We start from the raw sequence: 19,501 nt of genomic DNA, 5'->3' as shown, positions 1-19,501 counted from the left end.
TTTCATTGCACGCTGCGTCAGAGCCAGTTGAAGGCTAGCTCCCTGCCATATTGTATTGGGCCCTGTATGATATCACATTCAACCTCCAGCAGCAGCTACAGTAGAAACATTGATTGGCGTTAGCTGTGTGACTCACAGAGCAGCTCAATAATCCTGAAATTAATTAGATGCAGACGGCACACCACAGCATATGTGCCACCGCGTCCTGTAACACTTCCAGGGTTAAGGGTTTGGGATCGGGCTGCTCCTGCGAACAGTTCCTAAAAGTGCTTATAGTTTCAAACTGGTGATTTTCTAAATAGGGTTGCACCATTAAAATGTTGGTAGGACGCATCTGCCAATCAGCTACATGAACAAGAGGTCACTGCTGCAACGTAACTTACAAGTGTAGCACTTTTGGGGGTTTTATGTAGCTATTACTATTACTTACACATGGAGAAATGTGTGTGTTCTAAACCCATGTGCCATCTCTTCTGCGGGTGTATGTATATGTATCCACACACACTCACCTGTGCTGGATTTGCCGACACTGTAGCGGATGCTGTGGATAAATCTACAGCACAGCGAGCACATTGTGCACACTCTTTGTTATAACCTTTACAGCCAGGTAAGTGCTAAATTAAAGATGCCAATTACCCGGCAACAATGTAAAACTGTAAACAGTGAAATCTATCCAGTTGGAACGCTGCAGACTAACTTTTAACTGGGTTTATCTTGCGATGCTTTCCATTATTCCTGAAGCCACCCATTCTAAATATGTACGCCTTCTAACAAAGGCACTTTGGATAAAAGCAGTACATTACAGCACGGGGAGAGTGCCTACATATTTGGTATGGGAGGCTCCAGAAATGTGCTTCGCGTAAAAGCGTTCCATTAACTAGCAGATAATATTATATAAAGCAGCAGAATGTGCTGATACAATGGGCAGTAATAGGAGCGTAATCAGCGCGCTGTGATTATGTGGAGCCGGGCGTCCCATCCTGCAGGGATTAGTCAGGGAAAACTAGGCCTCGCATTCGCTGTCACCTTGCCATGACTTCACACCTTTTTATAGCTGTGACAGGTCACAGTTCACACACACACACACACACATCCACACACACACTCACAGCTGCATAGTCAAAAAAACCACAACAAGCTAAATCCTTAGCTAAGCACCTTGCCCTCGGCTTGCCCCTGCATTGTGTGCGAACAGCTTGTTTTGTAAACTCCTGTGTGTGTTTGTTCTGACTATTCAAGCTGTTAGGTCTCACAGCGGGAGAAATGTCAGTGCATCTTTCTGTTCAAACGGCTATATTTGGAGTTTAGCACAAAGCCAACGGTACGTGGCGTTTTCTTCTCAACGCTGACTCTGCTCCTCTATCTACCTCAAAGTTCACCTCTGCCCTGTGGGGGCATTAAAATACCCACACCCCACGCCAAGGGGAGGGGGGGGGGGCGTTTCCAGCCTGCCAACACCCTCATAATGTCTGCATCAAATTCAAGCTGAGAAGGTTGACTTAACAGAAGAATGGAGGAAAGCCATTAAGCTGGTGTCCAAGGCTTGCAAATATGGGGAGGTGCTGTTCAACCACGTGGCAGATACCCTGCGCTTCTCTGAAGTGCCGGCTCATACACACACACACACACACACACACACACACACACACACCCAATAAATGATTTGAAACCAATCCAATACCATCATTTTAAATGGGGTTGGTGTGGAGCTTTGGAAATAAAATCTATTAAGTAGCAGCAACAAAAGGTTATCATTCCAGCTAAACGCCCGCTGGAAGGTTTTATTTCTCTACGCAGGGAAACATCAGCCGTAACTGTGGTGTCAATGTCTTGGTGTTTGTTTATTTGGTGTGAGCTGTTATGCATTTTGTTAAGCCCCCCCCCCCCCCCCCCCCCCCACCAGCAAACCTAATTTCCTCTGTGTGACACCAAAGATTTGAACTGCTGTGTCGTGCCCAGCAGTAATGAAGCGTTGGCTTTGGAGCAACATTGCTGTATTCGTGCAGTGACGTGGGGGACAAAATGTTACAACGGCCTGCTTCGTTTCACTGCTCAACCCTGCAGAGTCCAGTTTCTCCAGCTGCCACTGTTTTTCCCCCCAGGACACTCAGTTTATACATGATAACCAGCAACTGACACTCCCAACACCGCGTCTGTGTAAATGTGTAGGCATGACTCGGGGGCGGGTGTGTGAGCGTCAGCAGTGTGTTATCCCGCGTGGTTCTCCCTCCCAGGCTTGGACGTAAGCCCCCCAACAGCTTGGCTGATACTCTCTCATGATGCACCGCATCATCATATTTCAATGAAGTAATTACTGTAATTACTTCATTTTAACAGTGACACTTTAATACTTTTTTCAGGGAGGTCACGCAGCCACGTTTTATCTGTGTTTCGCTGACTTGCTAGCTACACTTGCTGGTTTTGCAACAACAATTTAGCTCTGCTACTGAATGATGAATACCAATATTTCGATTTTTTATCTTTTTAAACTTATCGATTAGAATCTTTACTAGATGATTACACAAAAAACACTCAACGCATCAGTGTGAACGCTCATTCTTGACCTTGGAATGTCTTAACTCCACTTAAGGTCCACTTAAGCTTTGTCCGGAGCTTTCAACCACGTAGGTGCTCCGGACAAAGCTAGTAAGCGGACCTTGAGTTAAGATTGTTTTGTCAAACCACTTACTCTGACTTTTCAGTAAAGAGACATGATATTTTGTTAGGATAATGTTTCCATGTGATGGATATGTGGGGGTGATACGACTGTATCTATATTGTTTCACGCCCCGAAATACCGAAATCATAACCAATAGTACAGTTCAAATACGCTTACCGCTTGCACAGGGACAGGTGTGAGTGGGTGTGCAACAGCCTGGACGGTGGTCTCTAGGGAGGAGACAAGCCTCTGGCAGAGCCCTGATTCTCACCCCCCCCCCCACCCCCCCGAGTCAGTATCCGGTGTTGGGACCGGGCCTCGGCCGGCTGTGGCATAATGCAAGCCTCATTAAGCCCTGGCACCAATGAGACTGGCAGCAACAGAGTGGCACTAAGACACTCCATTTCCTCTGAAACGCAGCAGGTGTAAGAGGAGAACGGAGGACTGATCTTCATTATGGACTGACAAAGGAAGTCTGCAATATTCAAACTGCGCTGTGTCACTGCTTCTCCACATAGAAAATGTCTTTGTTTGACGAGCTACCGCCTCAGCATCCCAGAATCGATGATACACTGGTATTTCCAGTACAGTCCACCGTGACTCAGCAGAGAGGAGTGTTATAACATACTGGTGGTAATAGTGAGTCAAGTTTAAAAAGGGTTTTTTAGAAATGTTCCCAGCGCTCAAAGTGGACTCTGACAACCCCAGCATTCATTGTTAGAAGTGAAACTGGATTTTTGACGCTGAGCACCCACTTCAAAATGCACACCTGCCACCTTTATTCGCCTAAAAGTTTGAACAAATTTGAACTATGTGATTTGTTTGAGTTAATTGGCACTCGACCCATATAATAAGAAAGATGTAGAATAACGGCAGCCTCATCCTTTAACCAACATCACCAGTGTTTAAATCGAATCGTGCCAGGCTCGCGCTGGCATACAAAAGCAGAAATCCAATTGTGCTGTGTTAATATTCTGCCATTGCTGAAAACGGAAAGCCAGCCGGATAAATATATGCAGAGATGACGCATATCACCTAATGTTTGTGACTTCTGTTTGGAGCAAAACACTTGCAATTTGATACAGTCACATCAACTAATTATGCCCATCTGGCTGAGACTGATCCGACCTCAGCCTACATTACGAGATCAGCGTTTGTATCTGGGCACGCGCAGCTCCAGGAGCACGTAGCGCACTCGTGATGCACAGGTGTCATCAGCAGAGTCACTTCCCCACTTAAGCCCCAGGCCCATCTGTTCCATTCATACCCAGTGGAGACAGGTCACAGCCACAGCCAGGCATTACGAGTCGACCGATGATCGCCAGGTGCTCGGGCCTTGTGCAAGGAAGAACTCGGGTGAATGTGAAATGCAGCAGCTCGTGGTATCACCGAGAAGTGAACGTCTGATTGCCGAGGGACCCAAAGATTTATTCGTGTTTGCACTTTCCCATACGCGATGATGCATTTGGCTGAAATGTTCAAGTGGAGGAAGATAAGAAGTTTATCAAGAGCTGTTTGCTCAGTAAACTGGCCAGGTCGTGTCGGGCTCTTGGTAGGTACACATGGAAGGGTGATAAAAAAAAATGTCCTCTGGATATGGTTTGAAGATAAGGGCTGGCAGGCTGCCAGCTCAGTGAGCCCAAAAAGCTACTGAGATTCTCACAGTCAAGTTAAAACTCCTAAATGCTCCCAGCAGCAACATTTACAGTTAAGTGCAGATCCCAGAACTGCCACGCCGTTGTTTGAAATAATAAAAAAAAAAAAAAGAGCAGAGGAAAAAGCTGGGAAAGAGATGGGAAATGAACTACAACTACGCGTCCATAGCTGCTGATTGACAGCTACCTGCCTTTTAGCCCCGTTGCCCATTTCAATGAGAGAGCGCTATGCTCCAGTTACAAGGGGGAGTTAAAAATAGGCCTCACTCAGTCACCACTTAGCCTGGCAATGTGGAGAGCAGATTGTAAATGAGCACAGTGAAGTGCTTGAATGGCAGCCCTTGTCGCTAGCTCTCTGGGCTCACACACACACACACACACTGAATGTAAAGCAGTAACACACACTGCTGACGATTGAGCAGTAAACACACTTATCGTGCATTAAGGGTCTGTATGCGGGGCAGATGAGGACAACAGCAGCCCTGTTGCTCTGTAAGAGTGTGAGAAGAAATCATGCATATGGTTAGACCTCGACGCCAGTTTGCTTATAAACTGATGTTACAGCCTCCAACTAAAAAAAAACAGACGTCTGTGTCGCAATTCCATACTAAACCTTTACTTTTGCACTTCCCTTGGAGGCGCTGAAGCGGCTGAGGACACATGTCATTCTCTGTCACAGTGTCTGACAGATGATGGCCGCCTAAAAGTGACCAAAAACTGGCGACAGATGGACGAGCATGGGGGCAGAAAGCCTCGTAGGTGAGGCGTTTCTTGACACAGAGGGGTGAAGCGGTTCCTCTGGGCTATAGGGAACGCGGCAGACGGCAAGCCAATCACAGGGTCGACTATACGCAGAACTTCTTAGTATCTTTTATGTGCTTCTCCGGCCACTTAAAGAATGTCAGGCTTTTGTAAGTAAGACAAAAACACTGATTGGTGCGGCTTTAATATTTTCCATTTGTTCATCACTGCAGCGCGTCCCCTGCTGTTTCACCGATAACCTCATGAGATCTTTTAAAGTCAAGATCTTACCGGAGAACATCAGTTCATGCCGATGATCGACGTTACCGTAAGCGCGCATGCTACTGACACGAAGCCATAGTAACATAATATTCAGCCGTGCCGCTCTGCCTTCATGAACTTCCTCGATTATATAGTCCGATTATATCAGAAAATAATGAGCCCCTGCCTCATGCATAACCCATGAGAGGGAAGATCAATACCCCTGCTCGCTCTGCCTGTGCTTCATTAAGCGCACCACGAGGCATCACCCCGACGGGGTTTGAAAAATGTGCTGGCAGCACCGGCAGCCTCCCTCCTCGTCGAGCCACATGTCTGCAAACACTCTTGTTTCAAAAAACACAAGTCGGCTTCAGAGGCAGACAGTGTCACGCGTCGCACTGCTCCTGCTAAACCCCCACGGGCTAGAGTTACATCAAATTCGGACCCCGCGAGCCATGGAGAAGTGATTATACAGTGATTATACTAATGAAACGCATAGGAGTGCGGAGGGTCACAGTATATAGCGCCATATATTTTCCTTGCAGCCATGCTTAATGTCCTTGCTAATCATAGTCGTTCTAAAAAAGCACTTAGAAGTTCAAAGGCTATGTGAAACAGAAAAGTCGAGTAGGCTTTTAATGTCTAAAGCAATCTATGTCGTTTACACAGCACCATGTGGTTTTTTTTTTTTGTCTTTGTAAATGTACGTGTATACGAGGTGCGAGGTCAGCCAAGCTGGGAGATCGTGACCTGGAGAGGGACCCGGAGGGTCTATTTAGCAGCACTGACCTGCTTTCTCTGCTGCCATTTGGCCTCAAGTCGCCTGATTCACATGGTAGTCTGATGTCTGTGTACATACAGTGCTGATATCAGTACCCCGGTTGAAAACTGGATATTGTCCAGCCACTGAAAGCCACATCTGATATGACTGATGCGATACAGCATATATGATTTCATACACTGCATTGTTCATCAACGCTACACTAGCAGTCTCTGGGAAGCCAGCCATCTGAATTGACTCTAATGTGCTGTTCTGCTAAGGTGCAGGACAAATATGTAAATACGTTGCTGTTCTTGTCCTTTGATTGAACGGAGCACGGGCGTTGTGTGGCGGAAATGCCATTTCAGAAGCTTTTTCCTCCCTGCCAAGAATCGAATTATGTTAGAGCACTGAATGCACGAAAATTGTTACCCGTAATTAATATGAATTAAGCTAAATCCAAAATCCAACCAAGATTGAACGTATCGGCAGGGAAGTTATCGCACTTCTGATATGATAGACAAGTGGCCTGTTTCTACCAGACTTGGTTGCTATTTAGAGAGCTTAAATAGAACATTTATTTCAAAATAAATCTAATGTACACAGTCGTCCCATTTTTGTACATTTTCAAAGGCATCTTAAAGTGTGAAAAGTCTCTTCCTGCTTGTTACCATAACGAATCATGCATTGCTAAAAATTTCACGCAACTTTAACGTTTGTTAAAGTCAACATGACGAGCATCATGACGGGCTCCTGAAATCGCGAGACGGATGCTCTGGTTTATGTTAGTGGTGGTCTAAGTGCATCATTTTGGGGGGGAATCCACAGTAGAAGCAGGAGGCACGTTTGTTCGGTTTTGTCCTCCTCTTTCGCCTCAGCTCTGCATATCTGTACCAGCGCTCTCCTGTTCCAGCTGCCTCCACACCTCAACCCATGCCACATGAAAGCAGCCTCCGCGGGCAGCTGTAGTCACATTCCCCCTGCTGGGGGAGAGACCCTTTTGTCAGCCACTCCAGACACAACAACACCAACTCCTTGGCCATCACTGCCAGAGCTGAGCGGACGTTTTTCAAGGGTTCAGGCAGGAAACTTGACATTTGAGCTACACCTGCGCTTGGGCTCCTTTGGCTCTTTACTGAGCTCAGGGCTTGAGACAGCTGCACCGTTGCTACTTTTGCGCCGTCCTGTGCGATTGCTTATGTTGTTGGTGCTTCCCAGAGCCAGGTGTAGTTTCTGACTGCTCAGCAGTTTCTTTTGCGATTCCTGCTCCTCCTCCTCCTCCTCCTTCATTTGGGCTGTCAATCAAATCAGTCACAACATTGTTGATGGTGGTTGCGGCTCGCTGGTGGGTCATCTCTCCCGTTCCTGCACTCAGACTCCTAAAACATCCCCCAAAACACTAAGCCCAACCAAACACACTGTTGATTTGACCTGCACACCGTGACTAATGCACTTCATATATCTTGTTTATCGCACACATTGTAAACATTACAGTTATCACATTGGAAAAATAGATTCTACTTTTTACTATATGAAGGAAATAAGTCAATGAATGTGTAATACTAATACTGCAACGCTGGAGTCATTAAAAAAAACAAGATCTACATCTGACAACCAGAAATTCTCCTCAAATCAGGAAAGAAAACTTTGTTCTGAAAGTAAAATGTGGGTCTCCAGGGAAGACTTGCTAATAACACTCTGCACACATTCTCAGGGGAAACTTCTCAATTTGCAGCACCCAGCGCATTAGTGCAGGCAGAGATATGCTTAGGAACGAGGGATGCCGGGGCCCGTCACAGATAAGCTCTGATTTCATTAACATGGAGCGAGATATATTGTACAAGGCGGGGGTGCGTGTGCGCGCGCGGGGGGGTGCTTTAACCTGCCACAGTGAGAAGATGAAAACATATGCATCTCCTCAGACATTTTCCCCTGTCACACGCTGAATGCAGAGACTCAATCATGGCATCAAGCTCTGGGATTGACAGACGTGAGTATACTCATCACAGTTTGTTTGCGCGGCACTTGTCACCGTGGAGCCAACCTAAGTGCAGCCTCCTTTAAAACCCACGGCAGATTAATGTATGTGGGAGAAAAATGCGAACTGACACTAGCCATCATCATCATCATCACAAGGAGGAGGATCAGAATGTAAAATGAATTAAGGAGGGCAGCCAGAACAGAGCTGGGTATGGCCTTGTATACAGATCGATACTACAAACAAATTTATATTCAAAAGGTGATCCTGCCCGACATTCAGTGATGCTGAAAGCCAGTCTGCTCATGGGAATAATGCAAAGAGGTACATTATAACTACTGCATGATGGGTAAAGTAGAGTAGAGTTTTTGTCAGAGAGAGAGAAAGAGAGGAGAGGTCTTGAGATACTGAGCTGAGTAAGTACTCGACTGGAACTTCAACATGGTCCACTTGGCTTTTGCTGCTTATTCACAGACGTACGTCGCACAACGCACACACAGCCGGAAAGGACGGCATCCTGAGCAGTGCAATTTATGTCAAACCCTGGCATCAACCAGATACTGAAGGTCAAGTGTTTGGAGCCATTATTCTATGTGACTTTGACAAAACATATCGTTGGAATTAAAGCTCGGGGGCAGTAGGCGTCAGTCTGGACTTGGTGAACGCTTCCCCCGCCTTTGTAAGCACGGTGGCCTTGATGTCAACAGTGAATACTATTAAAACAATTTGAGGGATCAGCTGGATTTGGCCGGGTGGCTAATAGTTCCACAGCAGTTTAATCAGGACTTTAGCAATTATTCACACTGCTGAGAGTGCACATGGTGACAGGGCGGCAGGGGTGCTGTGCAACAGACTCTGGGAACAACAAAGTCCGCTGTTCGTGTCAGATCTGATCAAATGGTTTTAGGCTGCTGAACTAAGATCTACTGAATTAGATCCCCGCCGGGTGCAGGTCGGATTAAGACTCCAACGAAGACTCAAATTTGGAGTAAAGTGGCTCCGCGGCGTGGCAGTGAAACCATAGTGCTGTCGGCAAGGGTTTCAGTTCGTCAGTCATTTGGCTTCAGGTCTGTTGATATTTAGCTCTTCAGCCAGCACACAATTCTGCTTGCGCGGGACAGTCAGTGTGTGTGAGGTCTGAGCCGGCGTTTTACCCAAAAGGTCAGGCTCTAGGTTCCAGCCCACCTCTCAAGATGGACCACTTCAGTCAATTCCCCCGAGACAAGAGGCAACAGAAAACCTCCTCACCCTGAAGAGATAAGGCAGGATGAAGCCCCTTCCCTGGGACTTATGGGGGGCCTGAAGCACTTAAGGTTGCACAGCCACATGGTAAACTGCCTTACAAAAAACCTCCAGACCGCCCAATAGACCATTCACTAAGCCCCGCCTCCCTTGGTAACAGTTGCTACGCCTGTCCAGCTTTCCGACCTCGGCGCATATGCAGTTTGCAATGATAATGGTGGCAGACTTGCCTCTCAAACAATGTGTCCTGCTGACTCTTTGAGAGTCCTGTAAAGGGCTTTTAAATATAAAAAGACTGGGGTTAAAGCAAAACACCAGCACTCGCACCAGTTTTACGATCCACGCGGAAGACGGACAGAAATGAAGAATCAGAAATGTTCTCGTATCTTAATCCCAAGGATTTTGTAGGGTCTGGCAGCCATTTTTTATTATCTATCGTAACATCGCAAAGCTCACTTCCAAAAAAACAGAAATAGTAATTAATACATCGAACATCCAACATACATAGATATTAAAAGAAAGCATATAGAGTATCTTTATAGGAGTAGCCCATAAGACCCTAACCCACCCACTCTTTAAATGCAGAGGCTTAAAGCTTAACGGACCTGCTGTGCCTAGGTTCGGTTGCTAAGCTATTGAACGGGCAATCGTTGTTAGGGGGAGGGATTTAGCGACCGGTCAATTCCCCCGAAACAAGAGGCAAAACAAACAGGAAACAGCAAACACCCTAGATGAGACAAGGCAGCATGAGGCCAAAGCAAATTGACGAGCTGCAGAACCACACTGCACGCGGCCCGGCGGAAACGCATCCAGACCACCAAATTGAAGCACTTGACCGACCCATATCACATTCAATTGTGAAAAAGTGCTATGTCCATAACATTAAGAGAGCCAGGGAACCGCTTCGTTATTGTTTGAATTACGCGTCGCCGCAGTTTCCGCACGTGTATCACCGACGATCACGTCTCCCAGGAAGTATGACCGAGAATTTGCTTATAGATCCAAAGTCAAACTTCCTGTTCTTTGTTTTTCCAGTCAAAGATAGAGTCGCTATGACTTCATCAGCTGGACATGGATAACGCTCACAAAAAATGTCAGGCTTGTCTGCAGGATTTCGCACACACCGCTGGGCCAAAGAAAACAGTGTAGCGGAGGAAATCTACAGCTCAGTGCTGGCCGGCTGCTCTCCGGCAGAAGGTTCAGAGTATTGCCTCTGTCACAGACGTGGTCGACAACTTCCTTCCCCAACCATGAGTATTAATTCACTCACACACTTTTATATTGTCTGTCAAAATGTAATGTGTAATAAAAAAAATATAGCACAGCTGCACTGAAAGAGCAGCGATCGCTACATGTGGGACTAAGATGAAAGTTTAGCACTTCAAGTACTAAAATGGGATGGCCTGCAGTCTCGAACACAAATCCACGCTCTGACCTTCCAAAACTAGCTTCGCGATCCAAAGTGTGGCAGAGACTTCTCTCCACATGACACTCAGGCACTCTACATTAGGTGGAATCCACAGGGAAATGGTGGAGGCCTCAGGGCTGAATGCATGTGTCCACTGTGGATTAAACCTCATTTTAAAATACCCTCACCGCCAAGCATGATGCCGTTCTTTTAAATAGGCATTTGACAAAAGGATAACACGGCAATTGGTTGGAGCGCAGTGGCCCACCTATAAACTGGTTCATGGTTTACTTTCGGTCTCTGCATTCTAGCTGTAGCTTAGCATACTGGCAGGGGCTCAATAGACAAACAAACTTGTTTAGTCCAAAAAAAACCCCAAAAAAACAACAACAAATCATGGAGCTGTATTTGCCTTTTCACATGTGTTTTGGTGCCAGAGGAGATCCATTGCAATTTCAGATATGAGAGTGGATGATGGAGAGTGGGTGAAAGCTAAAAAGGTGAGGCTTGGGTGGAAAGCAAACAGCAGCTAATGCACAACACAATGAACCACTAACGTATAAAGCGGGCTTTGTCTGTCCTTTCAAGAGAAAACCATTTCTGAGAAGATAAAGTTATAAAAAAAACACAATTCCCTGGATATCACAGCAAGTACCTAACTGTATTGCTATAGGGGCTGGTGCTAAGGCCTTCGTGTATTTGTATATGGGTTTGTGAACAAAGAAGGACATCTGTAAGTACATGACATTTGGTAGGTCAAGCTCTAATGGATATTAATATAAAGCCGATGCCTATTCATAAACTGTCTAGAGAGGTGTGAAATAATAGCATGTGACAGACATGACGGGATAAGGTCGACTCTACAGTGGACTACAAAGGGACTGGGCAAGTCTAACAGAGGCAAGTCTGGCTAGGGCCCCCCCCCACCCCCCACACCCCCCACACCCCACCCCTGGATCCATGGCTTCAAAGACGAGAGCGACCACTTGTATTAATAGGATGACACCTCACACAAGCACATCAGACAGATATATCAGGACAATATTAGCTTGGAGTGTCGTGTTTTAGAATATATGATAGTGTTGCATAATATTTTAAGTTAAATTAAGTCAAATGAAGTTGTACTTAAACCTGCATTAAGTTAAATTTGAACTGGCTGTAAATAATGTAAATCGACATTATGGCACACTACGGTGGGCCGTAAAAAAACAAAACAATAGTTTTGGGAGAAATCCAACGTTAGCTGGTAATTCTGCGTGGCTTCGTCACTACAAGCGACTCCTTCCACATACACGTTTGTTATTTGATCCATTGTTAAACCAGCAATATTCATCATAGCAGCTTTAAAACCTGCCAAAATTGTGAACACCTTGCAAGTACGGCAAACTTGTTCGCAAATGTTTGCTTATGTGCACATCCAGCAGACACAGAGCGACATTAGCATTCATTTGGAGACGCTATAATCACATGAAAAGAGGGGCTTTGAGTCAAAATGTTGATATCTGGATTGGTCCGCTGTAGCGCAATGATTGAACTCTGCCACAAAGATGAATGGCCTGTGGCTTTGTTTGCTGTCTCCACAGACTTCTAAGAACCTCTTACTTCAAAAAGTGGCAAAGAAAACCTGCCCTTATAATCACAGAGTCTATCAGCCTCCTCTGTGTCCCAGAGATGGACACATGCTTCACTCTCGTAAACACTGGGAGCCTCGACTCCAGCCCAGGGTGCTAAGACACACAGCTCTGTTTCTACTTATTACCAGTCATGGTCTCCCTCTGGCAAAACAACACGAGGGGGAAACAGGGTGGAGACACCAATGGAGGGAGAGGCTGGAGGTCTAAATTAATCTCACATGTTCCCCAAGAGGAGACTTTCCAGGCGGCCTTGGCTTTTTTTTTCGGCTGGTGGGAGGGTGGTGGGGAACAGCAAACTCTGAGAGCACCTCGCTGCACTTTCCCGCACTTTTCGCCCACACACTGCTGTGCAGTGAATCCACATGGATCCATTTAGCTCAACTATGGCATCACAAGGCACAATTTACTTCTTTTTGGCAAGCACCAGAGGTCCAGAAAGTCACTGCTTCAGAGAAACCAAAAGGACTTTAAATAGACATAGAGAAAGGAACACAGTCACGAGCTGCGGTGGGACACAAAATGAACTCTATTGATTCAGAGTAGAGTAGTTCGACAAGCTTGTTACCCGTCAAATAGAGGATCACTCGTATAAAAGCAGCAAACTACCTATGATGTAATAACTGTGTTCGTCTTGTTGATTTAGTCGAAAATCACAGAGGAGCCAAATCAGGAAATCTTGCCTCGACCTGAAATTTGATGTACTTTTAAACTGGCAGCAGTTTGTGTTTGTTGTTTGGCATGTACAATAGGCAGTGGCCCTGCTCAAGGATGCATGGTAGAGAGCCAGGGAAGAGGATCTGTCAGCATTATCTTAACCTAGTTGTCAAGCAGTGACAGGAAGGCTGGGATAGAATGAGATTAGAAGACCTGGCCTTTTATTCTCTGGGCCTCTTTCACTCATTAATACCGAATGGAGGCAGACTGCTCTGCCTGCAGCCTGCTGCTCAGGCCTACTGGAACCCTAAACGGTGGGAAGACGCAGGAGGCAGCTCAGGATTACTTTGCTCTTCGGTATAAGTTTGCCTTTGTGCACTGGCCACCAGCTGTACAGCAGATCGGGTCTGACCAGGGCTGCGAGCAGGAGAGGCGATGGTCTACACAAAGTCATTCTATTTACGAGCTATACAATAATAGACAGGTGAGATTAACTACTTAATTTTTCTGTTTTAAAAAGGACCTTTGTTGGACTCCTGACCCCCCAGTGAGAACCACTGCTCTACAGCTTTACTCTGAGGAGACACAACAGCTGGACATACCTTGGCTCGACAGATATATGGCACTTCCCTGCCATGGCGGACAGGGCTGATTTGTGTGTGTGTGTGTGTGTGTCGGATAGTTGTTTGGTAATGGTTTGCTCCAAGCCAAGACAGTCCCATTCAGAAGTCACAGTCACACTCTGTTAGATCATTATCGGATCAAGACATTTGTCTGACAGCGACGTGATCAAACGTGAGTTTCAAACAGTCAGCAGCTAAAAATACACTGTGTGAGCGATGCGTCGCTACACCTCCCGCTGTCTTCACGGCTTGAAACGAGACGTGGGTTAGGCTGATTTGTGATATTAGACATTTTCCAAGTCCATCCCCGATTATCTCGATTTGCATTTTGACACAACGACACGATAAATCAAAGTCACCACATGGGTAACAACAAACTCAAACTCACTCCTACTGACATTCACTAGATAATAATTCCAAAACAGCGTTTTGTTTTGAAGGTGAATGACTTTCTGAATCCAGATTTCTGCCACAGAAGATAGCTACGTGACTCGTCTTATTTTGAATGTTAGCACACAGGGATGCTCGAACATTTGACAAATGGTTCAGTTTGGACCAAAGTGGTGGACTGACCAACCAACAGACCAACATTGCCATCCCTAGAGCCATGCTGCTACCATGGAGCAGGACGTACAAACAGACACACACATCAGGCCATGGACCCCAATCTGATTAGTTTGAGGGACAAATACATAGGGAGATGTTTGATGTTGATTAGGCAGCAAATTGGATAGGAATATAAATCCTTATACATACAGTACACTAACTGGGATGAGATCAAATAAATCTTTTTCCTCATTTAGTGACTCCCTGGAATTCTCTCAAGCACCCCGGAGGCCCCTGAACACCACTGGGGACCAGTCTCTACCATTGGTATACGCATAATAAATATACTTTCTGAGTAGTAACGTTCTACATAATAAATGGAAACAACACAGTGCCAATGGATTTAAATGGAAAGTATCTCAGATTGGAGCTACATGATGGTATCAAAGAAACTTTCAAAGGACTGATTGATGAAATCAGGGCATTTGGGGGGGGGGGTGGGACATAACACAGGGACAGACTATTTGTAAGTATAAATACTTCACAGTGAATTAAGTCAGTCACTCTGACTTAATTGTGATGCTTTAGAAAAAGCTGCCACAACATGTAGCTGTAGAGCCATATGAAGTTAGCACAGTCTATGGCTGTGACGCATTGGCGAGGTATGGACTGGTAATTAATTAAACCACCATGTGATAGCCTTAGAGGGCGGAGCCGATACAAAACGCCAGTTACGTACCGTAACTCCACATTCAAAGAGTGTAGGCGCAGCCCCCTAAACTGTGGGCCCCACTGGTCCATCTAACAAGCTGAAGAAAAAGCTGTTTTTGGGAGACAATTGTCTCAGCTAAACTTATACACAAGGTGAGACCGAGGTGGGGCCCATTTAGTAAGTGGGCGTAGACTGAAAGTCTTCAGTGCTGCACGAGCGCTGCGCCTATACTCATAGAATCTGGAGTTATGGTATGCAACTAACGCTCATGCCTATTCATTTTGAAAGAGCGACGACCAATGGGGGGGGGGGCTTCATCACTCAGTAACTCAGTCCCGGACAGACTTTTGCTATGGTCCAGCCGAAAACCTAAGGTAAATTCATAATTGTGGCTTTATCTTCTGCTTTGGCTCAAAGTGAAATATAACCCCCCCCCTTCCCCGTTCATTATTGCCTGTCACCTTAAATACCTTCTGAGAGCAGGAGGGACACAACCCTGCACTAAAAAATTGTCAATCTCCAGGCTCTCACTCCAAGGTCCTGACGGATGAGGACCTACAGAGGAAATGACATCGTTATCTAATCTGACAAGGCTAGCCACACGGCAAAACCTGCAACTGGTTTCATCCCCAGTGAAAAAAAATAAATACAAGAGTTATCTCGACAAACCAGGAGACTGCGCCACGTGGATTTTATGAATACGCTGAGGGAATATATTGGTCCTGGTGAGCTTGCACGTCTCTATCTGCTACTTTGGTCAGGATAATCAAAGTTTTGTCCTCTGTGTGTGACATGAGGACAGGACAGCTCTTCACCCACCTCGGCCGAGGGGCTGAAACCTACTGCTGTGACAGCGTGTGAGGACAGAATGGCGAAGGTTTCTGATGGCAAGATGAGTCGGGCGTGTCGAAGACGAGCTTTCCTTAAGAGCTGAAATTTGCTACTCTCGTGGGAATCATGGGATATCGTTTTTTACAGGGCTTACTTGGAGGTTAAAGTTGCGCGAGCGTGTTACAAAGTCCGGCTTATTTCTCAGTGTACTTGCACATGAGGATGACATCAGGGAGGCTGAGATTCTCTGGTTTCTCAGGTTTGATAGACGCTTGTTAGTGAGCAGAGACGCCGAAAGAGCTACTAGGGCATATTAATAACACGTCAATTGGCAATTTCCTCCCTCCTTATGAGAAACGCTCTGCCCTTGCGACATCTCAAACTTGGCAACACATCCTCAATCGCACATTTAAATAAACAAACTAAACCCAAATCAGCCCCAATGTCATGTGAGCGATATTTCCAAAAGAAAAAAAAAAGAAAAAACGGGCAGCCAACATGGCCCGGCTCCCACACCCAGCATAAACAGGACGAGTCAAACCAACAATTCATTTAACTACAGTCAAACATGGGCCGCCTCGAAGCCACCAACGCCACACAGGAGGAAGACGCACAGGCTCTAATGGACACTAATACCAGGCAGGGAGGCATTAATGGCTGCAAGCTTTGTTTGCCGAACCCCTTGACAAAAAGATGACAGCAGCTCAGCACACATAATCACACGCAGGACGCGGATTAGGATCAATGAGCAAACGTTCAATTATGCTTTCACACCTCCAATTAAGAAGACGGGGACAACCCAAAAAAAATGTTAATAAACGTAGGCTCAGTTTTATCCTAGATGCCTTTTCTTTGTATCAGTGTCTCTGTATCTGTATTTATTAGATTGACAGACAATGCTACACTTCTACTACGCTACCAGTCTTGGTAGTTGTGAGAGACACTCCACTGTTGTACTGTGTTCTATATAACTGTTCTACATCACAACAATTTTGGGGTGCCACATATGGACTAAAATAAAGAACCTGAAGAGGTGAAATATTGTTTAACAGTGCATCATGGTTGACTGCCCCCCCCCCCGAGTGGAGCACGAATGCAAAAACAATGCATTCAGTGAGGTCTGAATGAAGTCTGATTCAATGGACATACAATGAAAGGGAGGAAACAGATGTGGAAGCTGAGAGATTAGATTCCCTGTCGGCCCTGCTCTCGGCCTGGTGATATGCTCCGCTCTGACCGCCGCCACTGACTAGCTCTCCCCTATAATTCACCCTCACACAGCAGAAAACTGCTGAACACGGGTCTTGTCCAGATGATCAATTGATACGTTTCCACGCCATCCATGCGTACTCTAAAGGATGGACCATCAGGCTTAGCAACAAATGATAATGGCCGGCCTGGCGGCTGGTTCCGTTTCCCCGAGCTGGTTTCTCATTTGGCATACGGTCAAGGGCAGTGATGAAGCCATTCTGAGGAATTAGTAAAAAAAAAGGTAAAAGAAAGCTTCTTCAGTGCAGCCATACAGAGCTGGGACACGTTTAGCCACAGCAAGACCTCTGAGCTGCTGTTTAATAGAATCACATTATGGGCACAGATGAGGCCGGGACAATATTCTGATGGCAACGAGCTTCATTTATCATGCGTATATTTTTTTTGTGACGAGTTGTGGTCATGCTGTGGAGATAAAAATAATTCTGTACTAATGTGTTCTAATTCAGTCTCTGTGGGAAACACAAACTGTCAGGCGTCAGTAAGCCAAACACAGTAACACGCCATTGGACAGTATGTGAGTGTGTGTGTGTGTGTGTGTGTGTGTGTGTGAGAGAGAGAGCCAGTACTGGCCACAGGTCTCATCCTCCATTGCCAATATGACACCAAGTGGCCTGCTGGCAGCAGTGAGACCTTTAACACGCCGCGGCCTAGGAATAAAAAAAAGACGTGTGTCCCTGGCAATTTGCTGTGTACGAGGGACTAGCATAGTTCTTCAGGTTTAACCGGAAGAACTACATTATTCTGGTTAAGCCATTTTAGATAATGGCATACCACTGTTCCACGGCTCGTACTGTAAAAGTGCAGCTTTGCGCTCCAGCTCAAGACAAGGCTAGACCGGGTTCAACATAATGGACTCTGTGTGTGTGTGTGTGTGTGTGTGTGTGTGTGTGTGTTTGAGAATGAGGAGACGTGGCCTAGTTTGGACGCGCACTGCTCCCCCAGGGGGGTTCCATTATACGCGACTCAATCCTCGGGACCTTTTACTGGGAAATGAAGGAGCAACAGAGTAAAGTCTTAATCCTCACCCTTGAACCATCTGCTGGGGGGGGGATGAACCTTAATTTGCAGATTGACATGGACCCCAGCAGAAGATCTATTATGTTTGGGTTTTTTTTTCTGCTATTTGTGAACAATATGGCTGAAATTCTTATTAAAACGACACACTCATTCTACACCGAGACTTGTAAATCAGGCCATTTGTTTACGCAAAGCCCTAGACAGCAAACCAAGGAGCGCTGGGATTTTTAAAGCTACAATCCGACCTGCCCACACAACCCACAAACACCATATGTTTCCTTCAGTCTCAGTCATGGACCTGAGACTGAGACTGCAAACCACTTAAGGTGCAGCTAAAGCGTCTTCCTGCGTGCGTGCGTGTGTCGTCCGTACAAGTGAACAACGCGTACTGTTTTGCATCCAACGCAGATCAGTGTCAACAAGCAATCAATTATTTAATGGTACAAACACACACCCCCTTACATCCACGGCAGCTATTGACTGGAGACCTATTCGGTAAAAAACAAATGACAGAAATGAGTGTATTATGCAAATACAGCAACTTTAAAACACATTCAGCTGTTTTATACCCTGGCAGACAAAATGACTCTGCGCAGGATAAAGGTTGGATGATGATCTATACCCCCACAGTCCAAAGGTCCAGGTCAGAGGTTCCCAAAATGGTTTTCAACCCCCCCCCACCAGTGTTCCCTGTGGATGTGAGATTGAGCACAGCCTTGATTTCACAGATAATCCCTTCAACCTGGGTGTTAGCACTGGAGGAGAATGTGTGATGATACCGGACCAGAGGCATCGCTCTCTCTCTCTCTCTGCTGTTATCTCCCTTCCTACAGCGTCAGCTAGGGAAATTCATAGCACTGACTTCCTCATTCATCAGATGGAGGGGGCTCTGGGACGAAAGCCCTTCCTACTGTTGGGGGTCCTCGGCGTGACCGTGGCGCTGGCTGATGAGGGGATGTGACAATGTAATCGTCCTGATTGCGGCTGGTGAGGAGGAACCACTGTCGCCTGCTTGTCAGAGCAGAGAAATTCCCTTGAGATGAAGATGAGCGTCTGCTTTTGAGAGCCCTCGGTCAGAGGTTGCCCATGATCCTCATTAGGAAAACCTACATGCCTGTACACACATTAGGTGAGGCGTGTGGTAGATGCAATGCAACCTAGGTGGGGGTCCTGCACGACTCCACTGTAGAAAAGCCAAGCCTAGAGGGATTATAATGCCTCCTGATAGGTTGTGACACTGTGACTGTCCCAGCTGAGTGTGCACGAATCACACGCCACCGCCTGCTGGGCCAATGCAACCCCTTTTAACACTGTATCGACAGCTGCCTGCGGCATTTCTTCAATGGAAAGTGAGCCTCTGCGGCCTAAACTGCGGTCCCCTGCACGGGCGTCGCGTTGTTAAACTTGCACGGCTTATTGGAAGTTTGCCTTGCAGGTATTAACGGCTGAGCGGGCTGGTCTGGGGCTGCACAGGGAGGCGGCACATGAGGCTGCACTTCTGCACACCC

At 46.3% G+C, this 19,501-nt stretch overlaps 1 protein-coding gene across 2 annotated transcripts in view; it reads right to left on the bottom strand.

The window, feature by feature from the left end:
- zdhhc8b (zinc finger DHHC-type palmitoyltransferase 8b) overlaps positions 1-19,501 on the bottom strand; it is a 53,193-nt gene that overhangs the window by 33,353 nt on the left and 339 nt on the right. The window lies entirely within an intron of this gene.

The sequence above is a fragment of the Enoplosus armatus genome, chromosome 4, assembly GCF_043641665.1.
Source record: "Enoplosus armatus isolate fEnoArm2 chromosome 4, fEnoArm2.hap1, whole genome shotgun sequence".
NCBI classification, from domain to species: domain Eukaryota; kingdom Metazoa; phylum Chordata; class Actinopteri; order Centrarchiformes; family Enoplosidae; genus Enoplosus; species Enoplosus armatus.
The sequence above is the reverse complement of the archived record's forward strand: the minus strand, read 5'-3'. Positions and strand labels throughout refer to the sequence as shown.